At 40.3% G+C, this 12,946-nt stretch overlaps 1 protein-coding gene across 1 annotated transcript in view; it reads right to left on the bottom strand.

The window, feature by feature from the left end:
- Window positions 1-5,854, bottom strand: part of LOC139454486 (E3 ubiquitin-protein ligase Midline-1-like) — a 53,051-nt gene extending 47,197 nt beyond the window's left edge. The window contains exon 1 of the mRNA XM_071236227.1: window positions 5,765-5,854. The gene's annotated coding sequence lies outside the window, so the exon portion shown is untranslated. The remainder of the gene's footprint in view (window positions 1-5,764) is intronic.
- Between the last annotated feature and the right edge of the window lie 7,092 nt (window positions 5,855-12,946).

Below are 12,946 nucleotides of genomic sequence, written 5' to 3'. Positions count from 1 at the left end.
TGGCTTCTGATTGGCTAATGTCAGTTTCTTGTCAGTCATTTCATTTGTCGGTCAAAATTCGCGAAAGGTCGTTCTGATGCAACCCGTAATAGGATATCCTCAGATCTTTGCTTAGCGGTAGCGAAAACTAAGATCTGATTTTAATGAGTTTGACCGGGATTCGAAACCCACAATCATGGGTTTCTTGCATGCCCAATGGACGCAACTCTGCACAGCGAATTGCGGTGTATTAGACGATTAGGCCACCCATGCCCCCTATGTTTACAGGAAAACCTGTTCGATAATGACTGTACTAGAGCTTAGTATTTCTAAAGCAAGAGGAGAACATCACAGTTTGTAATTTTCAAAATAACTTCTGTAATACAACACGATACAATGCATGGCAGTGTAAGGATAATGCAGGGTACCATGCCAGAGCTGCTTTTAGCAATATTCCAGCAATATCTGGGGACACCAGAAATGGACTTCACACATTGTATCCATGTTGGGAATTGAACTGGGCCCTTGGTGTAATGGGCAAACGCATTAACCACTAGGCTACCCCACTTCCCCTTTACCCCACCAGAAAGTAAAGTTCAATTTACATGATTATCATACCTCCATGTCAGAATGATGAGATCTGATTGGTCCATGTGATCTGGGTAAAATTTCTCAGTGGGGAATAAACCTGTTATACCCTGCTCCAAGCAAGTCAGGCCGCACATGTATTTCTGAGAGGCAGAATAAATCCCTATTTCCCTGCTAAGCAAAAAGCTGCACGCTTTTCCCGAGTCAATGGAAGTCACGTGACATAGCACACGCTAACCTCAGCTCAATCGAACAGCTGTTTTCTATCAATTTTGAATTTGTTTTAATTATTTTACAATTTCACATTAAAACATTGTCGGTAAGATAAAATCATTGTCCTCGGGGTACATGGGGTTTTATGCCCTTGGCTCGTGGTACACATAAAACCCCATGTACACCTCATGATCCTGCTACAACTGATATTATCAGTGTTTGAAATTAACATAAATCTGCTGGGACAAGTGACGTTACCTTGCAGACCACTGTTTTATCATTAACATGATGAGGCAGATGGCTGTTCTGTAGCAGGTAATGTTCACAGACAGGTGAAAATAAGATCGTCATCAAAAAAATTCTAATAAACTTGTCATAAATGTTATACATGATACGATTTACGACCGATAGAGGTCAGGGGAGTGAGTATGCTTGCCCTGACAAGGTTTAATAACACTTCTAATGGGCCATTTGCCCTTCCTAGCAAGTTTGATGTAACTTCCTCAAGCAGCCTCTTCATTTCTCCTTCCTCAAAATTATTTACACATACATTTACAAATCTAGCAGTTAATGGTTACTGCATTCACTGTAATAAACACCCCGTGCACTTAGAAAATTGACAAAGGGGGTGTCTATTAATCCATACACAACAAATTCAATTTGTTTGAACAGATCAAGTGGCGGTGAACAAACTAAGTTCAAACGCTAATGAAACTAAAACGTTTTAGACAATCATAATAGTAACATGGCAATATTTATACTCATTCTACACTGCTGTTTTCTGTAAATAAACATCAGAAATGCACACCAGAAAATATGGACTGTCATGTAAATTTTCAATCTTAGAAGGTGCACTTATAGAGTTTACTTACCAGAGTGGTCTAGAAGTTGGTCAGGGGCACTTGTTGGAATGGGGTGCCAAGTATGGTGAATATGGTACTCTAATTACCATTGATTACATGGTTCACTCTAGGAATTTTCTGACATGGGGCCTGTATGTGAAAATTTCAAATATTCCAGAGGTACGCCCACACTTACATACAGCACAATGTTATAATGACCCATTGTATTTGATTTTTTCAAAAATTTACGGTCTAAAAGGACCAGGCTCCACCCTAGAAATATCCCTGTTAGTACCAGGAGATACATTCTCAGTTACACCATGTACACATAGCTAGGCACCAACTGTGATAACAATGTCCAATCAATGACTGCAACATCACCCACTGTGAAGCAAGGGTCAACTGAGGTAAGGAAGGCATCTGGGCACACATAATGAGGCTGTGAGGGGAAAGGCTGCTTGTGTCCATGTTTTTATCAAATTAAGTGTGTTGCCATGATTGTTGTGCATGTATATTGTGGAATGATACAGGCAGAAGGGATACTGGATAATGCTGGACAATACTGAAAGATCATTACCGTATTCGACGTAATAAGCGCCCCGCTCTAATAAGCGCCCCTGGAGATATTTGCTAATATATTGGCTAGTGAAAAATTCCAATTAGCACCCCTTCCGATTGATCAATGTACACAAGACTTATTTATTCGTGTATAATACGTGTGTTATATGCATCCTTAATTGTGGGAAATTAGATTCTGGAAAAATATATCTGTCGTATATAAACATTTCAGGCTGTCAGCATAAACCACGAAATTTACGATCTTTTAACCCTGTTGTTTTTCACCAAAATAATATTCTAATAAGGGCCCCCTATTTCTAATTTTGAGAGCGCCCTGGGCGCTTATTATGTTGAATACGGTATTGTAATCATTTTTCATTCAATTATAATTTTTTTTGCTTTGTTTTATTTACTCTCAAACCTTCACAATTATCACTTAGCTATATTCTAGCTACATGATGATGGTCTGTAAATAATTGAGTCTGAAGAAGACAATCAAGTGATAGACATTGTGAGCATTGATTTACGTAATTGGTATACAATGACATGCATCAACCAAGTCAGCAAGTCTGACCCTTCGATCCACCAACCACACCTGGATTGCAGTAGACCAATTCTAACCCACATGTTCACAGGGGATCAATTATATAGGTGAGTGAGTGAGTGAGTGAGTGAGTGAGTGAGTGAGTGAGTGAGTGAGAGAGAGTGGATTTGGATTAATTTTCCTTTGAATTGTATTTTAGGCATATAAGAAGTTATATCATGGCACATGTGGCAGGACAGCCAGAAGTGATGCAGGTGTTTGACGTTAACATAATAACAAGTTTGGAGAAACCCACGGGCACAGTGAGTGAGTGAGTATGGTTTTATGCCGCTCTTAGCAATATTCCAGCAATATCACGGCTGGGGACTGCAGACATGAGTTTGACACATTGTACCCATGTGGGGAATTGAACTTGGGTCTTTGGTGTGATGAGCTAATGTTTTAATCAGTAGGCTACCCCTCTGCCCCCCTGGGCACAGGTTTGGTGTAGCCAAACTTAGAAACATAATCAAGTCAAATGGGGATTTGAACCTGCGATGGGTTCTTGGCAGGCCTATGGGATGCACCACTGCACCGCCCAATTTGGCGCCTTGGACAACTGGGTGACCTGCCCCCTTTAACTAAGTCGATATGAAAAGAGTATGAAATAAATAATCCATGAATGATTATTACAGGAAATAGGTCCATAGAAAAAATATATGGTACAAACAGTCCTATATATATCAGCAAGAGAGTTCAGAATGATTATCACTGATCACTGAATGTGAGCAAATATCACCAAGTCTTATGAACTATTCCGTTATGCATGTTCTCGTCCATATCTTTCAGAAATTGTATGAGAGTTTGATTTGAAATATGAATATTCAAATTCCACAGATATGGTTTCATTGCATATTGAAGCCAAATATGTTCACATGCAGTTACCGTATTTGTCGTAATAAGCGTCCAGGGCACTCTCAAAGTAATACGGGGCTCTTGTTAGAATATAATTTTGATGATAAAAAACAGTTGAAAGATTGTAAATTTCGTGGTTTATGCTAACAGCCTAGGCCTGAAATGTTTATATACGACATATATTTTTCCAGATTTGCCCATAATTAAGATATCACACGAGTGTGTATTATACACAAATAAACAAGTCTTGTGAATATTGATCAATCGGAAGGGGTGCTAATTGGGATTGTTCACTTGCCAATATATTAGCATATATCGCCGTGGGCACTTAATAACGCAGGGTGCTTATTACATCGAATGCAGTAATCTAATTCCACAGATGCAAACATTGTTTGATTGCATATTGAAACTGAATATGTTTACCTGTAATAATTTAAATTTTCAATAAAAATTGTGCATAAAATAGCATTTTTCTCCACACTTGATCATTGTTGATTTTAGATACTTACAATCAATAACCAGCATCAGTACAGGGAAACTGACCAATCATTAAGGTGCATTCATTATGATGGTAAAACTCTGAATAATCATAGGATATTTTCAAACATGGAATTATACTGTCATTTCAAAGAATAATGATCTAGCTGTCATCTTGTCAGCAGCATCACAGCCCCATCACAGCCTGTATATATTCCAGCCTGGTGCCAGCAAACCATTGCGACTGTTTGTTTGTTGTTTAGTGCAACACACAGCAATATTCCACCTATATGATGGCGGTATATAATCCAGTCTGGACCAGACAATCCAGTGATTGACATCACAAGCATTGATCAACGCAAATGGGATATGATGACATGCATTGATCAAGTCAGCAAGCCTGACTACCTGATCCCGATAGACGCCTCTTACGACAAGCATAGTCGCCTTTTAGGGCAAGCATGGGTTGCTGAAGACCTGTTCTACCCCGGACCTTCACGGGTCCCACATGAGCAATGATCCAAATCATTGGGAAATGATGACTCACATTCGACAAAGTCCCCAAGCCGGACCACTGATGCTCGACCTTAAGTAGGGCCTAATGTAATGAAATAACAAGGATGTAAGCACACATGGAAGTTACTGTTGTCATGGAAAATCTGGGAAAATAATGACAATGCAAAAAAGGGGTGAATGTGGTTGATTGAAAAGAACAAACAGAGATTCTTTTCAATCCCCACAATCACTTCCTTATCACTATGCGAGTTTTTAACCTTTATGAATGATTTTCCACCAATTACTAAATTAGATACTATAACACTTCCTTCATAGTGTGGAATATAGAGGCTGTTGATACCAATGCTAATATCTCACTGTATGTGATTCAACCACCAGACGATGTTGGAATGTCGATTTCATAGAATACTAAAATGTCTACTATATGAGTGAGTATTGTTTTACGCCGCTTTTAAAAATATCACGGCAGGGGACACCAGAAATGGGCTTCACATATTGTACCCATGTGGGGAATCTAACCCGGGCATGACGAGCAAATACTTTAACCACAAGGCTACCCCATGGCCTGTCTACTAGATGCGGTGTAGTTTGCTGAATTAAGCAAATTTCTTGTTTAAGAAATGTGAGCTTGAAGTGACATCATACTCCACCACAGATGAGATGCGCCAAGGTAAAAAGTAGGTTATGATTTAATAAAACTGAATAAAAATTACAAAAGGTTTTCCTTAGCAACAAATCCTCATAGGAACAAGGATTAAACGAGATATTTCAACGCTGTGGAAAATATAGGCCTAGAAGATACAGACAGCATCTCATTCACTTGTCTCGCCAGTAGTGCTACACCACTAGGTCTAGATCTAGCGAACTCGGGACCTGCTCGTGCACAGGCTACATTTCTTAACAAATGGAATCAAGTCTCTTAATTCAACCTTGGCCATGTACTACTGACAAGGTGTGTTTCGAGTGTCGGCTGCTGTCTGTTCAAGCACGCTTGCCACCGTATTGTTTATTCTTCCTGTCAAAACATTTCCCTCCAATGTAGTCAAGCCGATGTGCGGCCATAACGACTGCGATGCTCTCGATATATTGTCATTCACAAACCAAACAGAATCTTAATTTCGTTTTTGAAGCAAATAACTATGAAACCACTTACCTTGCAGTCAACGTCCAAAATATCATTTTCTTCATCTAAATCCACAGATGCACTGCAAAAGCGGGCAAAGCTAGGCCCACCTGTGATTCACTTCCGCTCTCACATACGCTGTTCGTTTAGTAATCCAGTTTGGGTTTGGTCACGTGGTTAATCCGAGCAGGTGCGACAGGCCCCTTTAAACCCCAGCATCGATCGCTGTACCACAAATCATTCATATTGAACCTTGTTACACAGAAAACTGTCAAGCGCTTCATCAAAATAATGGTCTTAATTATCATTCAATTGATTAACCATTGCCTATCGCCGAACAACAAACATTCTTTGAAGCACCAGCGCGAAGTAAAACATGTAAATCAATATAGAAGGCTGCATTGAGAAGATGAAAGGGCTTTCGTGATATAAAACTAATAAGAAAATAGCCTAAGGTGTGTTTTCTGTCTTCAAACTGTCCTACATGTAAATGTAATTATAAAGTCAGGCAATGCAATTAATTATTGTCTGGCAATTTGTCGCGTAATGTAACTTTCCTGTGGTGACATATATTTGTATACGATATCTTTCTCAGACCATGCCCACATTCCGGCACATTGTTTCATACATACATTTTCTAAACATAAATTTTTTTGCCATACTGTTTTATTGTTACTTTTATTGTTAACATGGTTAAATAGTACAAAGTGTTTGGGTTTTCGGACGCTTAAGAAACAATCGTGATTTCTCTCTAATGTAACAACTGTAAAACATCTCGTTCACTTCTAAAAGACAACTTCTCTTAAAACAAGCCATCGTTTGAGTATTTAAATTTCTGTTTGATGCTAACCCCCCGTCAAGGCGTGTGTAATCGCGATAAACATAGCTGTCAAACCTATGATCCTTATATGGAAGAACTTTATGACTGAACATTTATCGATTTAGAGTGAGTGAGTGAGTGAGTATTGTTTACGCTGCTTTTAGCAATATTCCAGCAATATCACGGCGGGGGATCACCCGAAATGGGCTTCACACATTGTACACACGTCGGGAATCGAAACCGGTTCTTCGACGTGACGAGCGAACGCTTTAAGCACTAGAGTACCCGACGCCCCTGCCGATTTAGAAGATACATTGTACGTTTGAGCAGGAAGAATATACAGTCACCCACTCACTTGTTTGGGAAGAAAGAAGCGGCGACTGCGCATGACTGTTATCATGTTTGTTTGTTGTTTAACGCCGCACTCAGCAATATTCCAGCTATGTGACGGCGGTCTGTAAATAATCGAGTCTAGACGAGACAATCCAGTGATTGATATCATGAGCTTTTATCCACGCAATTGGGATCGATGACATGCATCAACCAAGTCAGCCAGCCTGACCACCCAATCCCGTTAGTTGCCTCTTACGACAAGCATAGTCGCCTTTTACGGCAAGCATGGGTTGCTGAAGACCTAGTCTACCCCGGACCTTCACGGGTTCTGTTACAATGTGTCATAAGATATAACACGTGTTCACATGGTCGGTTCGGTGACACTTCGTCTAACTTTGAGTTGGGTATCTATCCTGTTACGCTGCGGCATGGTTTGCTTGCTTGTTTGTTGTTGAGTTAACGCCGCTCTCAGCAATATTCCAGCTATATGACTGCGGCCTCGTCTGGACAAGACAATCCAGTGAATGACTTCACGAGCAAGGATCCACGCAAATGAAGTGAGGTGAAATGGGGTTTAACGACACGTCCAAGATTATTACACTTCTATAGCGACATGCATGTGTGTGTGTGTGTGTGTGTACTAGTCCGGGCTAATGCCGATTTTATAGTGCTAGCTCATTGAGATACCATGCCGCAGTTTAACATGAATACCCTACTCAGACACAGTATACTGACTCTGAGCCCCTTAATCCCCTTAATGCCGAGCACCAGACAGGGTAACAACAAGTACCATCTTTTAACATCTTTTGGAATGGCGATCAGGTTAGTCGCCTCTTTTATGGCAAGAATTGATTGCTGAAGACCTATTCTAATCTGATCTTCACGGGTCTGAGGCATTGTAAAACTTGTTTGCAGTTATCAAACATGTCATGGCAGATCTCAACTCGGATATGACGTTAGATTTTATGAGTGCTTCTAAAATACCCATTTGCTTGAAGACGATGACGATTCAGTATCTAGTGTGAGTGAGATTTGATTAACAAACTCTAAACAGTTTGACAGTTATGTCACGGTATGTGGATATTTGATGAGGACGTTTACTACTTTAGTGAAACCCACGAGCACGGGTACGGTGCTGATAAACCTAGAAATACAATTACGACTAATATGATATTCTAACCCACTTTGATGCAAAACAACTTTGAACCAGAGAATCAACACGGCGCAAAAGAAATTTTGTAGCATACCTACCTATTGATGCAAGTACCTATACTGTCACAAAACGCACATGAGATGAAAGAAATTGTAATTTGCATGTGGTACCTTCAGAATCAGGAATGAGAATATGGCACATCTAGTTTACATATTTCTGGGATATAAAAGTAGAAAACGTTAAATATGTTATTCTTTTCAAGGAACAAGGGTATAAAGTTGACACAATCATCCTAGTATACATGATACTGTTGACATTGATATATCTACATTGGTAAGGGTATCTTTTCCTGACTTTTCTTTTCAAAGTGATAGCTACACTGGCGTAATGTTCTTTCATAACGAAGTAGAGCAGTGGAGACATGCAGATATTGTCAAAATTGAACTCCACGTTGTGAGTACGCTCATTATTTTTAATCATGAGCCATGCTTCTCTTTAAGCGTTACCTCCGTAATGGTCCACGTTTCCCGCAAAGCGATATGCTGTAGGCCTGTCCCCGCCCTCTCGACAGACAGAACCGCTTCACGGAAATCGGTCAAGGTTTCACCGCAGCGAAATGCTGTATGGGGAAATAGGTAGGATAGAACTAGACCTTCGCCTTGGCTGCCGGCGAGGCGCGGACGCACTCTAGGGCAGGCATACCAGTCTAGGACAGAGTGCGTTTCCCTATTATAATTGTTGCCGGATAACATAAACATGTTTAGTGTAATAATTTACAGTAAGGAATATTTAAAAATATTTTCATAATTATTTCGTTTGTACAAATATCATTATACCTATTTGAGACAGATAAAGTTTCTTTTAAAAGTTTGGTTACATCTTTCCAACTATTACTCATTCCCATGTAACTTTCTCAAACCAACCCCGATTATGTTTCTAAGTTTGTCAGCACCATACCCGTGCTCGTGGGTTTCACTGAAGTGGCGAGAAACCTATGATAGTGGGTTCGAATCCCGGCTCGCCCCGATTATGTTTCTAGGTTTGTCAGCACCATACCCATGCTCGTGGGTTTCACCGAATTGGTAAACGTCTGAGACTCGCATCACTTCGGACTTTCCTCCCACATTAAGCTGACACGCCGCGATATAACTGGAATATTGTTAAAAGCGGCGTTAAACCCAACTCACTCACTCGCTCCTCAAACCAAAAACAAATAAGGCACGTGTATCACGTTTCTGGCATGGCCAAGGGACGCAACTCTGTATAACGAACTGCTACTCCTTAGACGCCTGGACCAGTCGTGTTGCCTCGACGTTATAATTTGTGTCGTGTGTGAAACTGAGACATTAAGTCATGACGGTGTATATCAGCTTTAAATGACTCGTATCAAACCTGCTAGTGCTGTCAATTTACCTTGTTCCTCTTATAAATCTTATTTGAAGGATATCTTCAGCGTCCGGAAAGCGTCTGGAAAACGTCAAACTTAATTTTTGAGCCTTCGGGTCCAATCGGTATATTCCGTTATCTTACATGGATTCGTGACCACACGAGCCATTCCGAGGCACATGATGTCACTGTGAACCGCATACCGACCGATCTCTCCGCATTCTCTTACCGCATAAGGAGGCGGTCGGGTAGCCTAGTGGTTAAAGCGTTCGCTCGTCACGCCGATGACCCGGGTTCCATTCCCGACATGGGTACAATGTGTGAAGCCTATTTCTGGTGTCCCCCGCCGTGATATTGCTGGAATATTGCTAAAAGCGGCGTAAAACCATACTCACTCACTCACTCTTACCGCATAACAAACAATTTTGAGAAAAACTTCAAATAGATCAGGTATACAAACTGAGATCGTTAAATAAATGCATACCGCTCACGACTGCTGATAGAGTGTGTTGCGTAATGTGATCACATGAAGTTATTCACGTTTCAATACGAATTTCTTCGAATGTCGGTCGAGATGACCTTCTAGATTGAGGTGAGCCGAATGGGTTTGAGCTGACTCTATGACGTCATTGTGCGCCCGCTTGTGTTCGTGGAATGTAGTTCAGTTTTAAATTACTTGGCAGTCTTTAGTGTGTGTCCGTTTGAAATCTATACCAAAGCTTCATAAAATGAGATTTATCTGGATATTCAAGGATTCCAGCCTGCACGTGTTTGATTATTGTTTAACACCGCATCAGCAATCTTGCAGCTATTAGCAGTGAGCCAACCTAAATGTAGAATATAAAGGTTGAGCAAAAACATGGTGCGAGCTAATTAATTAAGAATTGACCTTCACTTTGTGTGAGTTCATTGGAGTATGAACCTTCATAGAGTGAGGGCCAAACTTTAACGTCGGAGCTTGCGACGACGTTCATACAATGTTTGGCCCTCACTATATGAAGGTTCATACTCCAATGAACTCACACAAAGTGAAAGTCAATTCTTATAATTTTTTATCACAATTTCTTACCTCAAAGGATGTAGGCCAAGATCTAAACACAATTCTATTATTTAGTACCTGTGACTTCGTGTTTACACTGACAGCCAAACAACAACCAGCTATATAAAATAGTTCACCGAAAAGAGAGGTGACATGAGCATATGGATGCAGAACTTGCTCTTCAGAAACATCTTACGCAACACATGTGTTCATATAATATCCCCATTAGATGAGAAAGGTCTTTAATGAACTACCTCAGTAGGTCAGTCACAATAACAGCGCGTCGTAATACATTTACATCAAGTACAATACGTCAAAATGGCCGACAGGATAAACGTGACGGGAGGATTTCCGAAGTTGTTAATGAACCTGTGGCGGTTACATGTGATCAACTGACCAATTATTGAAAGGTGATTAAAGATGCGTCAAACAGACACCAATGTAAGTTCGTAGATTGCTGGAGACAATCACTGTAAGCCTAGACACAGATCGAGTCGATACTGACGTTAGTTTGGATGTGCATTTTTACGTTTGTTCATTAGGATGGGCCGTAGCGAGGAAATTCGTGAACAATCATGCAGTCAAGCTCTCTTACGTTTCTCAATGTATACTGAAATGCTGAGACCAAGATTAAAGGTTCTAAATGATCAGAAATAATGTTTATGTATGTTTTCGTGCTAGGGAATTCCCAGGGTTTTCCCCAGGAATGTGAAAGTAGTCCGTCAGTGTTTACGTCATTTCAAGAACACGGTCTCGTGAAAAAACGTATGAACGTCAAATTGTGTCGTTCATTTTAAGGATTGACCGTGTATTTTTTTCGGTTCATTCAGGTATGAATCGAAAAACCAATGTGCAAACTATATGAATCTGCGTAGCGGATTATTACAAAAGTTTGCACATTGGTTTTTCGATTCATACCTCAATGAACCGAAAAAATACACAGTCAATCCTTATAATTAAATTTGACAGCATAAAACATGTTTTATCATATAATGGGTAGGTTTCTCGGCAGGATAAAGCCAACGGATAAAAACGATATCCGTTGGGGTCATATGCGGATAGAGATGCAAATATCAAAGGTCAAGTAGGGACTACTTTCAGTGTTTATAAACAAACATGGCGCCGCACTTGTCATTCGGCGATCGAGGCATCCTGAATGTGGATAAACTACAGGGATAATTGCTATAATTATAAAAAAAACAGTCTTATCTACTGAAAATCAGTGTCTATCTGCGACGTAACTAAGGCATAAGTTTTGGCATAAGTTTTGGCAACTTTGGAGATATAAATTTCGAAACAATTTTGCGAGGGCACTAGGCCTAGTCAAGCGGGATCAGTAGCCATATCTGTGCTTGTAGACCTCTGCGGCTTGAAACCTTTTCCACAAATAAAAATAGTTGGATTTAGGCGAAATATGTATGAATTGTTACCTCGTTTCGTTTTGGCGCTGTGTGTACATCTGACTGAACTTCTTAACGTTTTGACAGAACAGGCCGACTGGCAACAACGTCTGAACGTGGTCGTGACGTCTCATAGACTAGGGTTAGAGTAGCTTCCCTTTGACAAAGGGCAGTTACTCTAGCGGACAGACCGATGGATTGCCGCGAAAGGCAAGTAAAAACAATTGTTGTTTTGTGTATATGTTGCTTCGCCAATGTATAAGAAACAGATTTTACTTGGAACTATATTGGCTACTGTCATTGTCCGACTGACATATCACTTACCCTGTGACGTAATAAATATTAATGCGCGCATTCCAGGAAATCTCGCAATGTTTAGGTAATGCTTGTGAGTGAGGGGGAGCGATTTTCAAGAACAGAATTGTAGAAATGACATTATATGATAATGAGGTTATCACGCTTGTGTGTTTAGGGATGGTAAATATCCTGTATTTGGAATAAACACTATGTATTTAGCTCGCCAAGGCTCGCTAAATACAATTTTTATTCCTAATGCAGGATATTTACCATCCCCAAACACACTCGCGTGATAACCTCTATTTATCTACAATAGTTTAAGCAAAAACAGTTGTATATATCAAAACAGACAAAAATGACGAGATTGATAAACATTCCATGTGTAGGAATACATACTGTGGCGTGACATGAATCAGGTGATTATTTGATTTATGCACATAAATTGACCCGCCTACACTGTCAGTAGCCAATCAACGGAGAGCAGGATCAAAACAATGTTCATTGGACCTGTCAGTTAAGACAAGTGGCGAAAAGAACTGCAACAGTCAGACTGTAACGAACTGGAAGAAATATGTCCGAGAGAAGGCGGCTGTTTCAAATTACATGGTCAGTTACCGCCAGATTCAAACATTACCTCCCTGATTACAGTAAAACACAGTTGGAAAAATGCTAGTTAGAAAGGAAACCCGAAGACATGAAAACTGACCCAAGGCGAGCAGAAAAAAAACAGGCGAGCGAGCCTGCACGTTTGCTGTTTCATTCATTCTCGGCCTTCGGTTTCAAA

This window comes from Haliotis cracherodii, unplaced genomic scaffold, assembly GCF_022045235.1.
Source record: "Haliotis cracherodii isolate W230 unplaced genomic scaffold, xgHalCrac1.p SCAF_10, whole genome shotgun sequence".
Classification (NCBI taxonomy): Eukaryota; Metazoa; Mollusca; class Gastropoda; order Lepetellida; family Haliotidae; genus Haliotis; species Haliotis cracherodii.
The sequence above is the reverse complement of the archived record's forward strand: the minus strand, read 5'-3'. Positions and strand labels throughout refer to the sequence as shown.